Raw genomic sequence first — 15,648 nt, forward strand, 5'->3', positions numbered from 1 at the left:
TAAAGTAGTCGTAGTTGCATCTCTCATTTCCTGCTATATTTCAAAATGGAGTCGAAAGCAGCCAGTCACAAGGCTAGAGTTGTGTAGCAAAATAGCAGAGCAGCAGAAATCAATGGCAATAAACTTCCCGCCTACTCTTTTTTAATGAAATAAAGAGAAATTAATTTTCTTAAATGTTTCCTTTTTATTTCTTATTATCTTTAGACGAACAGTGTCAGCGCATGTTTAAAGAATCCTCTTGTGTAATTGAGGTCATTTGGGATGCTAAATAAAGCCCTCAGATTGAAATTCTGTGCAATTAAAAACAGATAAATGTGTGGCCACATATTATGAACAGTTTTGCACATGCTAGGGTTAAATCCATTGACCTGTTTCTGTTAACAAAGTCAGGCTTGTGTGACATCAATTGCTATTCAAGTCACTGCCTTTTTTATTCATTATGTTGCAAGCTCAGGATGTTTCAGGTAGAATGCAACAAACTGATGTTCTTGTTGCAACCGTTAACTGCTTACATGCATTTATATTGTCTCACTTTTTTCTTTGCTTTCTATCTTCAGAAGCATGCGGTGAACAGGATGTTACAGATATGGCCCTTTAAGGGTGAAGCCTATTGGTAAATGTATTGCAGACTGTTAAGTCTAATTGTTGAATGTTGCCATTGTGTTTCTTAAATTTGTACAGTCTTAGTTTAAGCAGTAGGATCAAAGCCATTCCTTTGATCCTGACCACCTCTCCAGCCACTCTGTGCTGGGGGAGGTTTTATTGTAGATACATCCTAACTTGAAGATCTGTTTGATGTTTGGTAGAGCTTCCTACCCTTTGTATGGTTTCACTGTGTTATCTTTGGTAAACCATACATTGGGTGTGGGGGAAGACTACCCTCTTTATGACCAAGGATGTTGTTCCTGCTTTTAGGTTTTATGACCCTTTGATCAAACACACACACACACACACACACACACACACACACACACACACACACACACACACACATTCTCACATAACACCCACACACACACACTTACATACAGTGCCTTGTCTTTGTAACCAAAGGGGGTTGCAAGGGGAGGTGTTTTGTAAACTATTGTTTGAAGTTTGTCAATAAAAGGCGGCGAGAGGAGGCCACCAGCGTGGTCATTTCAACGTGCTGGTCACAGACGAGAGGCCTCCCTTGCGCAAGAAATCGATCGAACACTGTTGCCTTGCTTTTCTTTCATGGGAATAAGTCCTGGATACAGCGGGGTCTGAGTTTAGACCCAACATTTTTTGGTCCTCCGAGCCGGAGCCTAACACATTGCATCCACCGAGGAGAGGGAGAGGACGCCACCGCAACGTCTGGGATGATTGACGTAAAGCCCTGGTGTTTTTGGCTTGCCACCAGGCCGGGAAGTTTGCGCCTGACCTCCCCTCGGGATGGATGACGATTGACGGGATCCAGAGACTCTTCCCATGAACGTAAACAAACAGTGAGTACAGAAGGCCTTAGAGAGCGTCTCTATAACCGTGTGAATGAATGTGGGATCCTAGATACGCGTCACCGTGATTCTGCGTGAAACGTTTGAGTCCCGGGGAGCGCTGGTCACGAGAGCGCACGTGGACCCAAAACAATAGAGAGCGGCTACGGGCTGTGCGTTAAACGTGAGTCCGGGAGCGCGCTAGCCGCGTGAGAGAGACGCAGGCTTCTCCGCCGTTTGGGGCGTAGAGAGTTCTCCGCCATTTGGGGCGTGGAGAGAACCTAGGTTCAGAGTCCGGAATCTCCGCCATTTGGGGCGTTGGAGAGTGTCCGAAGGTTGAATTCTCCGCCATATGGGGCGTTTGAGAGTTTTCAACAGAGAGCGCTAGCTGTGCGTGCAGACGCAAGCGATAGGCCTATGTTGTGTGTGTGCGGGCCAGACGTGGTCTGCGTGAGTGTGGCTGATTGTTGTCTTGTAATGGAGAATAAAATGTGTAAGTCTGCCTTAGAAGGAGATGTAAAATTTATGCAGAAAGTTTTACCAGGCAGCACGCAGTATGTAGGTTGTTGGTATAAGAAATGTGGATTTGAAGGGACATTAGTGGAAGTTCAGTGTAAAATGCTGGTAGAAAGAATAGCTGTAAGTGTAGCAGGTAAAACAGGTAAAGCGAAGCAGAGGAAGGAATTGCAGTTAGCAGTTGCTAAGTTGTGGCTGGAGCAGGCTCAGAAGAGGAGAGAAGCACAGAATGTTAAAAGAGCAATATTGCAAGAAGTAGTTGTGAAACCTGAGGATGAAACTACAGCTCAATCCACTGCAACTACTCTAGAACAACACCGTAGAAAAGCATTAGGAAGAGCAAGAATGTTAGCAGAAAGTAGAGTCAGAGAAGAGCGTGAGAGAGCAGAGGCAGAAGTGGAGGAGAGATTAAAGGCATATTAGGAGCAGCATTGAGTCCAAGACAGACTTGGCAGGGTAGGAAACAGAAAGTAAAGTTAGTGAACACAAACGTTACAACTACATATCCATCCCTGACACAACACAAAAAAAAAACAAAAAAAAAAAAACAAAACATATGGTGTTTCTGTAACAGAGTGTGAAGATGAAGAAAGTTTTTCTCCTGATCAATTCCATGAGTGTGAGAGTGTCTGACGTCATGGTGTGTGTGAAAGGTATCCAGCTGGGGCAGACGTGATTCTGCATGTCACCTGCCCAGTGGACAAAAAGAAATAAAATAGTTGTGTGGATGAATGATAGCACGAAGAGTGTTTGGTGTTTCTCAGTCTGAAACAGCTGTAATGCTATTTTCTGTTTTGGAGAAAAGTACAGTTAAAGAAAAAAAACAGAGAGATGTGTGTTGTTTTAAGCAGTGATGAGAATAATGGAAGTGTGGTGAGAGATGAACACAAAAACATACTGAAAATGCATTAACCATACTAACCCTACATGCATATACACATACAATGATACTCATGAGACCAGACAGCATCTTAAGCATGAGATTCTGTTTGTCATCTTGTCCAAGTCACTAGTAAGATGAAAGTGATACATAGACTAGTGGACTGAATATTATAGGAGGACAGATGGTTGCATCATAGAGGAGGAAACAGAATGCTGATGAGAGGTCTTAAATGAGTGAGTTGAGTGAGCTGATTGTGAGTTTCTGGTGTGTGAAGAAGTTTTACCATGGCACACATTTAGTTACATGAGAACTAAAACTTATTATGTGCTAAGACAACAGGGTTATGCTGTATGTTGTGTGTATGGCTGATTGGATGAATGTTTGAGATTAAACTGGCTGTTTGATTTGTCTTTTGTTACGATTTATCCCCCTGGCATGAAGAACACGTGTCATGACTTAAACAAGGCCTTTCTTTCCTTTATTTTCTTTGATTTCTTTTATTTTCTTTCTTTTATTTTGTTACTTTCATGGTGCACTGAAAGTTTTGTTTGATGATCTCTGTTGAGCAGATCTGCACGATTAGAATCGAAGCGTCGTCGAGAAAACTGTTGCAAAGTGAGCTTCCCCAAAATTAAAATGGGCTCTTATTTGGGACAATCAGGAAACAAATTCCTGTCCAAAAGGATTCAACGAGGAAATCCAGTCTAAATTATTTTTCTTTTTGAAATGACGTTGTTTTGCTGAGCGTGGAAACGAATGCGACGATAATTTCCACAATTAGCAAAAGAAGGAATCACTGAGTGAATGAGTAAGAATTTTAAAATAAATCGGGAACTGACTGACTGACTTAACACCATTGTGTGAAGTCAACCCCCACTTGACAAAGGTGTGGATGTATCTCTGTGTGTGTCTCTGTTACAGGAGCAGAAAGATGATAGCAACATCTGAGGTTGCGTGATGGTTTAACCTTTTAAATGCCATTTTTATGTTTGTGAATCTATCAGAGGTGTGTTATTCATGGGCTTGTGGTACTCACAGAAGTTACTGTGAGAAAGTGTGTACACACCTGCGCAGCGCTAACATTTGCATTTTTTCTTACAGCATTGCAGTTTTTCATGTGATTTGATGATGTGGTTTTTAGCAGAACAACTGGTGGATGTTTGTTTCTTTATTACAGGTTTTGTTTTCTTTAAGAGTGCATGTAGCATTCAGCAGAAGCGGACAAGTGACATGAGTAAAACAAATAAGAGATTACGATATTTATGGAATAGTTTATTATGGGCTCATTTGCTGGCCACTTTTGGACCCATAATAAATATATGAGTGGAGTGACTTTGCTTAAGAGAAGTCACCGATTACATTAATGTTAACTGAGCACATGGGATGATCCATGTTTGAGGCGAATTATGGTAACAATAGTGATTTAATGATTTGAGAAAACCTGCACATGACACTTGTCTTGCTGATGCTGAATGCTTGTTACCCTTGTGATATACTTGTTTATAAGTGTGAAGTTTGATTTTACTTCCAGATCTTGTTTTCCAGGCCATGATGGTGAGTATGCAGGCTCCTGGTGGAGCCAGTTTTTAAGACAGGGATCCAGGTTTGGTGAGTTGACGCATGAGAAGTGTCCATGCGTCAAGAGGTGGGGTCCAGAATTAATATTAAACAATGTTTTCTATTATTGTTGCAGTGATTTGTGTGATTAGCTGTTTATTTACAAGTATTAAACCTATGCAAGTGGTGCATCCATGTTCAGATGAGGCTTTGATGGCCTATAAGTGAAGTTCACTGATTACAATGTGGAATAACATTGAGATGTTAAATAATTTGGAATAAATTATGGGAAAACGTAGGAGATTAATGAGTTTAGAATAAACCTGCAATGATACTTGTCTCTGTGATGCTGAATACTTTATTACTCTTATGATCTACAGTTGGTTGCAAATGTGAAGTTGTTTAAATTTAAGACTTTGTCTTCTGTGATACAGGAGCTGGGAGTTAAACAAGCTGAACATTTAAGTGCTGATTAATGTTCTTACACAGGGTTACAGCTTGGAGTGAAGCTGCTCCAAGGGACAAACCCTGGAGATTGTTTTAGGGAGACTGTGCAACACTCTTGTACATGTCTCATTGGGGAGTTGACACATGGCGAAAGCCGTGTGGCGAGAGGAGTGTCATTTTTTTCAATTTGTAGATGTCGTGAGGTGCCATGATGAGAAGGAGAGACTGAGAGGATCGTCCACAAGATGGAAGCTGAGGCCTGGAGAGAGTCTTCAGGAGGATCGGAGATCACCTTCAGCACAGAGAGCTGTGCTACTGGGCTTCCAAAGGATTGTCACAAGGAGACTTTCAGCGTTGGAAAATGGAACCTGAGGGAGCGTGCCAAGCTCCAAAAAGTGACAGCGCAGAGGAGGTCCAGCGATGGACTTGTGGTTCTGTGAACAGCACAAATGCCAGGTGACTGTAAAATAACTAACAGCACTTTTTCCACAAGTGAAGCCAGTAACTTACTATCCTAAAAGATTAGCTCTAGTTGCTCGTGCTTTACCTCCATGCGTGAGATCAGTATGTGCAGCAGTTTAAGCTGTACAATGTTTCAATAGTTTATTTCACCTTTTGACATTGTTAGTTCCACACGAGGTAGATGTCTACTACTGCAGACTAAACTTACATTTCTGACACCTACAAGACACTTGTCTTTAATGTTACTCTCACAACCACACATATTACCATAAAGTGGTGCACAATTCTGAATCTGTCCAACCCTTTTTGCCAACGGAGGAGGGCACTTCTCATGAGTGTAGAGAGCGCGAGGAGAAGAAGTGTAAGCTGAGGGATGACTTAATAGATGTGCCACTCGTTGAGGGAAAGGTTTGGTTTGCTGATGGTTTGAGTTTTACAACAGCAGAGGGACAGACTAGAACACGTTTTACTGTAGCAGACAGTGAGAGAGAGTTATCTATGTAGGACAACTAGCATGTTTCATATTTGCTTGAGCAGCAGAGATGCTAGCTTTAACGGAAGTGTGTAAAGCTGTAGAGAGACAATATACACTGATAGGCAGTATACATTTGCTACTGTACATTTCTTTGTAATGCAGTGAGTGAGATGAGGTGTGACAACCTCTACAGGGAAACCTGCAGAACACACCAAACTCTTGCAAAATCTGCTGGAGGCAGTGTTATTAACCAGTAGAATTGCCGTTTGTAAATGTGCAGCACACATGTGAGGGAAAGATCCGGTTGCATTAGGGGAAGTTTTTGCAGATAAGATCGCAAAAGAGGCAGCTTTAGTTAAACATGGTGTTAACCTTTTATCAGTACAGCATTAGCAGACATGCAGGCCCACTCACCTACTGCAGGACAATAGTTGTGACTTACAGAGGGAGCAAGCTTGCAGGATGATTTTTTTATCTGTGTGATAAACCAGTACTGCCTGATAATTTGTATAAGACTGCTGCTATTTTGAGCCATTGGCTTTGCCATGTCTCAAACAGGAGGGAAATGAGCAGTCGTTATACTCACTCTAGGATTATTAAATACTTTAAAAAAAAAACTTTTGCAGACAGTAAAGTTAAGATTTAGGAAGACAGGCAGGACATGGTTAGACTGTATAGAATAAGTACATGAGGATTACTCCAACAGAGAATGGTCTGACTCTTTGAGATTACACATGTTAGAGCATTTAGAGTTCCAGTCTTCTGTAGTGATGATAGAAAAGCAGAAGAGAGAGCATATTAGCAGATTAGATGCTTGAAAATGTTTAAAAGTAAAGTAGTCATGAGAACAAATGATCTGCCAGATGATTCTGTTTCTTCGCAGGAGCAGAGCCTGAAGTCTGGAGATTGGATGATGATAAGGCCATGGAGAGGAAGTGCTGGTCCAGTCCATGGTGGGAAGGTCCATATCGGATGCTGCTGACGACGACCACAGTAGTGAAGATTGCTGGAAGGAACACTTGGATACATCAAGCGCACTGCAAGAAGGTGACACACATCCAGGCCAGCTCGGAGTAAGTGGCAGGAAGACCGGGAACAAAGGGGGGGAAAGCCTCCAGGGCCCCTCGTCTCAATCCGGTGAAGAAACCAACTGAGCCACAGGTACTCATCAGAATGGCTGGGAATGTGCTGTGCATCTTCTTGTGCCTGTGGACCCTGAGTGGGATGACAGGAGCGCATTGGGACAGAGCAAATCACACCCAGTACCCGCATGGGTTTTCAACCAACTACTGGTGGCAGTTTAAGAACACAACCGGATAGCATCACTTGGAGCGAGACAGTTTGTTTGGTTGCTTTAGCAACACATCCAGGAACACTGCCAACTTTTCAACTTTCCAATTCCTCATAACCTGAATGGAAGGTTGATTCACCAGTAGCTGGGAAGGTGAACTGCTCTGGTGAGACAGACCTGCTCGTCTGACTCAAAGAATATGACTTGTTGCAGGACATTATACAGTTAAACGAACTGGAAACAGGCCAATTGCCTATGTGTACGAAGGACAATGGATTAGCCCAAGTTGGAGATTAACCATGGAACATGGTAACATCACTTATTCTTTTGTCTTCTGCAAGAAGGATGTAAACAGAGAAGCCTTTTGTCTACATTTACATCATGAACACTTGAGGTTTTGAGCCAAGAAGATCAAAACAGCTGGATCCAATTTCCTTTACAAAGCTTTTTCTGTGGTGACAACAGGACAGGAGAAGAGTTGTAAATGCAGATAATTCACAAGTTGACTCTAACCCCCACAGGATGCCTACAGTGAGAAGATTTGGGGGGTTGATAGGAGTCATAAAGAAGGGTGTTGACCAGGCTGCAGCTTTGAAGTTAGCTGAGAGCCACATGGACAAACAATAAAGTCAACTGATGCGTTTAAATACCTATGTCTGTATACAGTTGGATTGTAGTGACATATGATTTTTGAGAATGATGATTCTTCTTGTTTGACCTTTGACATTCAGTTGTTTACTTGAAGAAATACATAATGAATTGCACGACAGGAGTAGATCCGCCACAAGGCTGGATAGCTTGGTTACCGTCTGGTCCTTGGTGGCATCTTCTTTTGAAGATATTAATTCCTGTTTTTGAACTGTTGATACTGATTTGCTTATGTATAGGATGTAGTTTACTGTGCATGAATGAAATCTACACTGACACTGTCTAAACAAAGGGTGCATAAGTTGAAATTTAAGAACAATGACAAAAAGGAGGGAAATGTTAAGTCTAATTGTTGAATGTTGCCATTGTGTTTCTTAAATTTGTACAGTCTTAGTTTAAGCAGTAGGATCAAAGCCATTCCTTTGATCCTGACCACCTCTCCAGCCACTCTGTGCTGGGGGAGGTTTTATTGTAGATACATCCTAACTTGAAGATCTGTTTGATGTTTGGTAGAGCTTCCTACCCTTTGTATGGTTTCACTGTGTTATCTTTGGTAAACCATACATTGGGTGTGGGGGAAGACTACCCTCTTTATGACCAAGGATGTTGTTCCTGCTTTTAGGTTTTATGACCCTTTGATCAAACACACACACACACACACACACACACACACACACACACACACACACACACACACACACACACACACACACACACACACACACATTCTCACATAACACCCACACACACACACTTACATACAGTGCCTTGTCTTTGTAACCAAAGGGGGTTGCAAGGGGAGGTGTTTTGTAAACTATTGTTTGAAGTTTGTCAATAAAAGGCGGCGAGAGGAGGCCACCAGCGTGGTCATTTCAACGTGCTGGTCACAGACGAGAGGCCTCCCTTGCGCAAGAAATCGATCGAACACTGTTGCCTTGCTTTTCTTTCATGGGAATAAGTCCTGGATACAGCGGGGTCTGAGTTTAGACCCAACACAGACTGTGGAAAAAGGATGCATGGGACTGCCCCTGGGTGTTTGTGTATGTGAGTGAGGGAGCGAGTTGGAAAAGGGGAATTATGAACGGCTACCAAAAAAGGAAAAGAAAGGCATAAAAAAAGAAATATAATAACTCCCACGGCAGCCAGAGATGTGTCGGCGATGCCCGTTGTGAGTAAAGTGTTAGAAGCCCACTGTGCACGGTGTTTGTGCCTCTGAAGAAAATAAAGTTCCGGTGAAGAAGTTTCCACTGGCTCCTTCTGTCTCTTCAATCGCAAAGTTGGCCCGCGCAGTAAGCTAGTTATCGGCTACGAGCCAGTCACGGGATCCGAAATAATTGCCAGAGGTCTCCTTACTACGGTTCAGGGGCGCGGACATGGCGAGGTAACAAGGAGGACCTAGTTTGCTGTGTCTTTTCGCAGCTGGATACTGTTGGGTGCATATTGGGCACATAAAAATGTAGGTGAAATCTATTTTTTAACTGAATTTAGATAATCTTGGGGTTTTTTTTGTATAATACGAAACAAATTGACCTAAAAATATAAACATTTTCTATATTTGGTTCTGGCTCTAAACTGTGACTTCATGTGTAATGGGGGAAATTAATTTGATAAATAAAATAAAATAGTACTTAAAGTGACTGAATATTATTGTTTTGAAGGGAAGCGAAATATTCAGAACTCGCAAATACAATGAAAAAATCTGCATATTACATGATAATCTACAAACTTTACTATTATCCAATTTCACATCGCCATGCCATCGCAGCCAAGAACACAAACTGCGGTTCATATCTTTAAAAGATATTTGTCTGCCATCAGAGATTTGCTGTTCCACTTTTACCACAGTAGCTAACACTTTAATATCCCTATAAGGTCACTGAGGGAACTTTTGCATTATTTTGCAGCATCACCAAATTTATAGGACTTTTGCATTAGCGTGATGAGGTGCCTTCACTTATCAGGCATTTCATTCACTGTATTAGCCAAAAACAGACACTTTACACTTTCGTGCAGTCATTTTATCTTTAATAGTAACTCATTTTACAGAAAAAAAATGTACATCAACTGTGACAGCATGAAATGAAAAATAACATGATAGTGAAGTTTAATGTCCACACACACACATACACACACACAATTCGTAATCATAAGGCACATCTACTTGCCTCTTCATTTTCATTAGACCCAATAAATATGATATTTAAAAAAATTCACCATTTTTCTAAGTGGTAAAGGGTTATTATCAGGAAGACAAACAGGAGGACACTTTTCTCTGGATGAAGAAGTGGATCAATGAACTCACCGCACACTAGGACAGCCGACTGTGAGTGCAGAATATCCTCACATTTCCATTTGTTTTGCAATTTCCGAGTAGAACTTGCAGCACAAGCTGATGTATGACCTCTTTTTAGTTCCAAAGAGAGATGAAGGGGTACTTCCCAAAGTCTGATCTGCATAGGCCCATTCTCTTAGTGTCCTCCTCAATCATGCTGGTTACCACGATTGCTGCAGAAGCATTAAACTACTGTGAACCGAATAATTAAATTAAGCTTGCACTGCAATAACTTATCGGTGATATGGGTGTTATATAGTATACGTTTTCATTACTAAATTGAATGAATTAGTCTAACTTATAGTTCAACTATATCAGTAGATTTCTGAGGGGGCACAGTGACTTTATTGGGTGGGCTTGGACCCCTGAGGCCCATCCATAATGCCGAGGCTCTGAAGATGCATTCTCCAAAGTGCCTCTCTTCTGTTCCCAGCATCACCACTGAACAATACATATCAACAAATGACCAGCAAGGAAGCAATCTAACTGAAGTAGCTGTTATGTTGGTAGCAAGCTAGCTGAAAATATCTAACACCAGCCATAACACATACATGTTTTTCTAAAACAAAAAAGGCCATCTGGCTAAAGGGATATTTACCTAATCAATTGAAAAGATGGTTAACTACTGCAGGGTGTTTAATTAATGAAGGGATTGTTTGGTTTGTGGAATCTAATCCGGCCTTAAGCAGTCTTTCTACTGGCTAATGCTAGCATGGCTGCTATTATAAATGAATTGCTAATTCAGGTTGTAAATTCACCCTAAACTATCAGGGATGATATAAATCAGCTGGTCATTTCCATGCTACTTTATCAGTTAGCATTACAAATTACCTCTAATTGTGCCGAGTAGCTTGTTAACAGCTAACTGGCTGATGTTCGCTTGATTGCACATACATATAAAATACATTGGACGTAGCTACCATGATGTTACCCATTAATTTATTATCAAAAACTACTGATATTTTTTGCAGACCTGCGACCGTGTACTTACTGACATTAACTTGTCAGCCATTTTAAATTTGTAACTATCCTGAAAGATTGTTAAAAACTTATTTATCAGTATTTTGTGTCAAGATGGGTAACAAACCCCAGCCACTGGACTCTGCCCGGAACTATAGTCACTGGATCAAGTTGGCTTGCTTAGGTATTTGCCTGATATTTATTACATTTTGATATTGACATGTCTCTGTGCATTATCCCTAACACCGTCAACCAGTCAGCATAGCTCATTCTGAATAATGACAGCGAAACTGAGGTGAATTGTTGAGGATAATTTTCCATCTGTAAGCACTGGTTTTAACGTGGGCGGACTCACACTTAGAAAATAAACTTGTGATGTGAGAATGTAATCAAATTGTTGATCGGAGGGAAAGTAGTTTAAAAGTTTTAGGACGCTACAGTCTAATGTTAGCTGGCATGACGTTAGCTTGTAACTTTATGTTGCTGTTTAGTCATCTCTTGTCAGCTGTGCAGAGACAGGAGGGTCGCATATCTGATCTGCCGACAATAATTAACTGTGACAATGTCGAGATTAAGTATGTTCATGTAGGATTTCTTATGTTTGAATCCTCACTTCAGTTCACGAGTGAGGCTTAAGGTTAGGAGGACGAGGATGAGATTGAGATGAGAATAGAAACAAACCGTTCAGCTTTTCATGTATTTTGAAACTGGGTTTTTTTGGAGGCCTGGAATTTAAATGTGTCTGTCTCTAAAGCACTTAAGGTCAACTTCTGTTGTTAAAATGTGTTATAGGCTATAAATAAAACAGACATGACAGTTAACAAAAAAGATTAAGACGTGTGTCATAGTGCATGTTTGAGGTATATTTTTTCATGTCCAAAAAACATTTTTTGAACACAATACAGTGAGCTACATGCTGAAGTTAGAGGATAGAAACAAGGTATAGATCCTGTCAGGCTAGTAGCTATCCAACATCAATACCAGAATTAGTATCGATATTTGAATCGATCTGCCCGCCTCTACTAGACTGCATGAGTGTAGCATTGACTGCTTCACAAGTGAATGTTCTTGTCATTATACATACATTGGTCTCCCAGTTGTACAGCACACAATACAGAGATACAATAGGTATAATCATTTCAAATATGCTAGTGTCCAACAGAATAAAGCACCTTCAGGTGACTGTTGTTGTAAATTGGCACCATATAAATAAAATTGGATGGACTTATTAATGCAACATAATACCATGCAAAACAGTCTGTACCTCTCATCACTCTTTTCTTATGGAAATCCCAAGCAACTCTGCAGCTCACCAATAACAGTGGTTTTTACTTTAAATTTAATTAAAATGGCCAAAAAATGTAGTACAAACATCTGTTTTCCCTGTAACCGTTTTTCCCTTCTCTAACTGTTATTTCAATAATAAATGCTCATGGATTCTCCGTCTTATACTGCTGCATGTCCTTTCAAAGTATCATGTTTCTGGAACAATATGAATATTCATTACGCGGTTGCGCCGTGGCTTTGTGGGCATGTTTATTAGCTGTCTTTTAAACTTTTTGCATTCCCTTTGGAAGCCGGCGCTTGTGACTGCACAGCAATATGCTCACAACTGCTTGCACCCTGAATCCTGACAATTTGTTTTCCTTGAGGGACTGTAATAACTTCAAAAAGAGAACATTTGGCCCTTGCTTGTGTAAGCAGATGCGAAATGGCATGTACAACTTAAAAAAAAAAGAAGCACACGTAAGTTTTTGTGAAATGCCACACAGAAAAGCAAAATGATGACTCTGTTTTTAATGCATCTACAATGGGAAGTCCTGTATTTTTGTATCTGCTGTTTGGTTCATGGAGCAACAGAGGGATGCCTGCCTGTGCAGCTATTCCTTTTCTTTTTACCCATAGAGAAAGCTCTTTAGTGGCAGCAGTGGCTCAGAGGATAAAAACGTGATGGTGAGCAGTCCCTTCCATGTCTCTTGGTGCTCCACTCAGTCATTGCAGCCCAGTTTCATCACAGCCACTTGTTTTGTCTTCTTTTTTTGATTTGTTTATTTGGGTCTCAAAGTCTTACATAAAACAACGTGAATTCTTGCACAGGGCTGTATTGCTTCTAATGCTTGCTCAATATTTCAAGGCTGCAGCTTTTTTTATTTTATTCTTTTTTCTTTTTGCCCTTTGTGCTTCTGAAGACCCTCCTTTTCAAGGGTATAGTATCCTTCTGGTACTATTTATAGCCAATCCGCACTCATACACACACACAGTCAGAAGGAGAAGTAAGCATGTGTGTATGTTGTGCACGAGTGTGTGGTTCGGGGGCCAATTTGATATTGGTAGGTCATTTAATAGAAAAAAAAAGTAGTGAGAAATGAATACTTTAGTTCTCCATGAATCTTTACCCTCTGCAAATTGTAGATACAGCTCTCTCATGTTGAGCGCCTGGCTGTCCTTATTATCTCCCCAGAATGCCATCCTGCAGGTTGTCCCTTATTTGCACTGCATTGTTTGGTGCCTTTTCTAAAAAAGCCTCCTGCTCTAGCTGAAGAATGTGACACATGGCGCCTAATGGCATGCATCAATGACACGCCAGCAGGAGCTTCCTTCCTTCCTGCCAAGCTCTGCGATCAACTTGGAGTCTCACCCCAAACGACAGAGCAGAATAAGTCCTCAGATAGGGATTAGTATGAGCGCAAACCGCAACGGGACAAATCACAAATAAACAAATGCTGGATGTTGGATTTGGTTTGGACTGCATTGGACACACAAGCTAATAACACATGCAAATACCAATGCGAGCATGCATGATCCTTTTTTTCACACTAAAGTGAGCACACGCCCACCCACACCCACAGAGACACAGTCACACACCCTCCTCTCCACATGTATCTTAGTAGTGAAGTCACTGAAGCGGAAACTCATGTTTATGAATGTGTAGGGTTTTTGGATTGCAGTTGTTTTGTTTGTGAAATTGCTAAATTGGCCAACCTTTAGTTTCAGGTTTTAGTAGACCTGCGGGCTGTATAATAACACATGAACGGCTGAACATTTTTCTCTACATAATCATTACAAAAAACAGTGCAAGCTTGATTGACAGAGCTTGTTAGAGGGCTCTTATTTTTCCAATCAGCAAAGTAATTATAAAGAGAGCCTCTTGGGTTCCCCCCATGTAATCTGGTCACAGTGGCTAGATCACCCCCTGATAGGAGAATGATTGCTGAATCCCCCTCAGATGTGTTGCCTATGAGCCTGCTGACTCTCGTCCCGCTGTCTCCATTAATGAAAATATCCCTAATATTACCAAAAGGTGTTCCTCCAGTCATTTAAATGTACGCCACAAAATATTAGCTGTGCAGCAAACCAACTAACAAGCTACAGCAGGCGGGAATGATGTAAACACCTTATGGAAAATGTTAAACCCTCTGGTAATTTCTTATAATCATATTTATAAGCAGCATTTACATGGGAAGGTCACATTAGGGCAAAAAACAATTATTCTAAGAGCATTTGCCAGGTAGAAAAGACATGCGTGGCTGATAGCAGTTGGAAATGTGTTTTCAGAGAAGCAAAATAATTGGCGTGTTACATAAAGTTGACCCCGCGTTTTAGCAGCATCTGCAGAGGGGAGTCAGAAAAAAGATCTTTATTATTCTAGACTTTTAATGCAGCTCGGTGTTAGGCTAGTCCTCACCCAAAATGGCATCTTTGGTGTTAAAGAGTTTTTCGTTTAATCTCCATCTAATCACATGGTACCTGAAAGCCTTCAACACCTTCTGAAATCTGCAACTAAATCTATTTCTCAACATAAAAAGAAGTGTTAAAATAATTGTATGTATTTAATATCTATATATACCCAATTGATGAGCTCTATTATGTTAGCCAATATGGTTACTACTATGATTTGTTAAGTCCTGTTTTGCCCATTGCCATCTTGGTTTTTTGAAACCATACCTGATGAGTTACAGGTGGATCTTAATGAGACACCGACAGTACTGCTGGGTAAAACCGTAGTGACTTGTCAATCACAAGAGGCCCTACCTGCTTCACTCTGAACGGGGACCTTAATTTCAAAATAAACATTGTGTCTGGTTTCTATGTACTTGAATGATTTTTCAAGATATTGAAGTTTCTCAAATGATGTGAGAAATGTTCACAGTCCTCGAGATTTGTCTGCCATATTGGTGTAACAACTGGTTGCTAGGTAAAAATGTGTATTCCTTGACCAGCTAGCAGTAGTTCCTGGAAGTTGCTGGCTGTTATTGGGCAAAATCAGCTGTGAAATAGGTGCTGGACCAAAAATCTCCTAATAATTAATTTTTTCCTCGCTGGTCTTTTAAGAGGTTTTTAAAAGGGGCTTTAGAAATCACTTTCTTAGTGACTGCCTTCGGCCTCCAGCAACTCCTCCCAACTGGTTGGTGATACTCATTTTTCTTTTGTTGCCAGATGGTTGTGAACTATCCTCTTAGCCTGTTTGACTGGGTCTTTATTGACTTGATCTGGTCAAGTCGCATGTCCAAAATGGCAGGCAAGTCAACATCATGTGGTTAGTGCTCACGTGTCAGCAAAACCTCAATACTTATTGGCTAATGATTTGTGATTGACAAGTTGTTAGTCAATGAGCAGTCAGTT

The 15,648-nt window shown here is 40.9% G+C and overlaps 1 long non-coding RNA gene across 1 annotated transcript; it reads left to right on the forward strand.

The window, feature by feature from the left end:
- Window positions 1–636: 636 nt before the first annotated feature.
- On the forward strand, window positions 637–8,653 carry LOC146689029 (uncharacterized). The gene is made up of 2 exons (XR_014915966.1): window positions 637–1,466; window positions 5,051–8,653. It is a non-coding gene; the product is annotated as an uncharacterized LOC146689029 (long non-coding RNA).
- The last annotated feature ends 6,995 nt before the right edge of the window (window positions 8,654–15,648 follow it).

This window comes from Copadichromis virginalis, linkage group LG17 (genome assembly GCF_057382275.1).
Source record: "Copadichromis virginalis isolate Kocher_CV1m ecotype Utaka linkage group LG17, C_Virginalis_male_GT1.1, whole genome shotgun sequence".
Lineage (NCBI taxonomy): Eukaryota > Metazoa > Chordata > Actinopteri > Cichliformes > Cichlidae > Copadichromis > Copadichromis virginalis.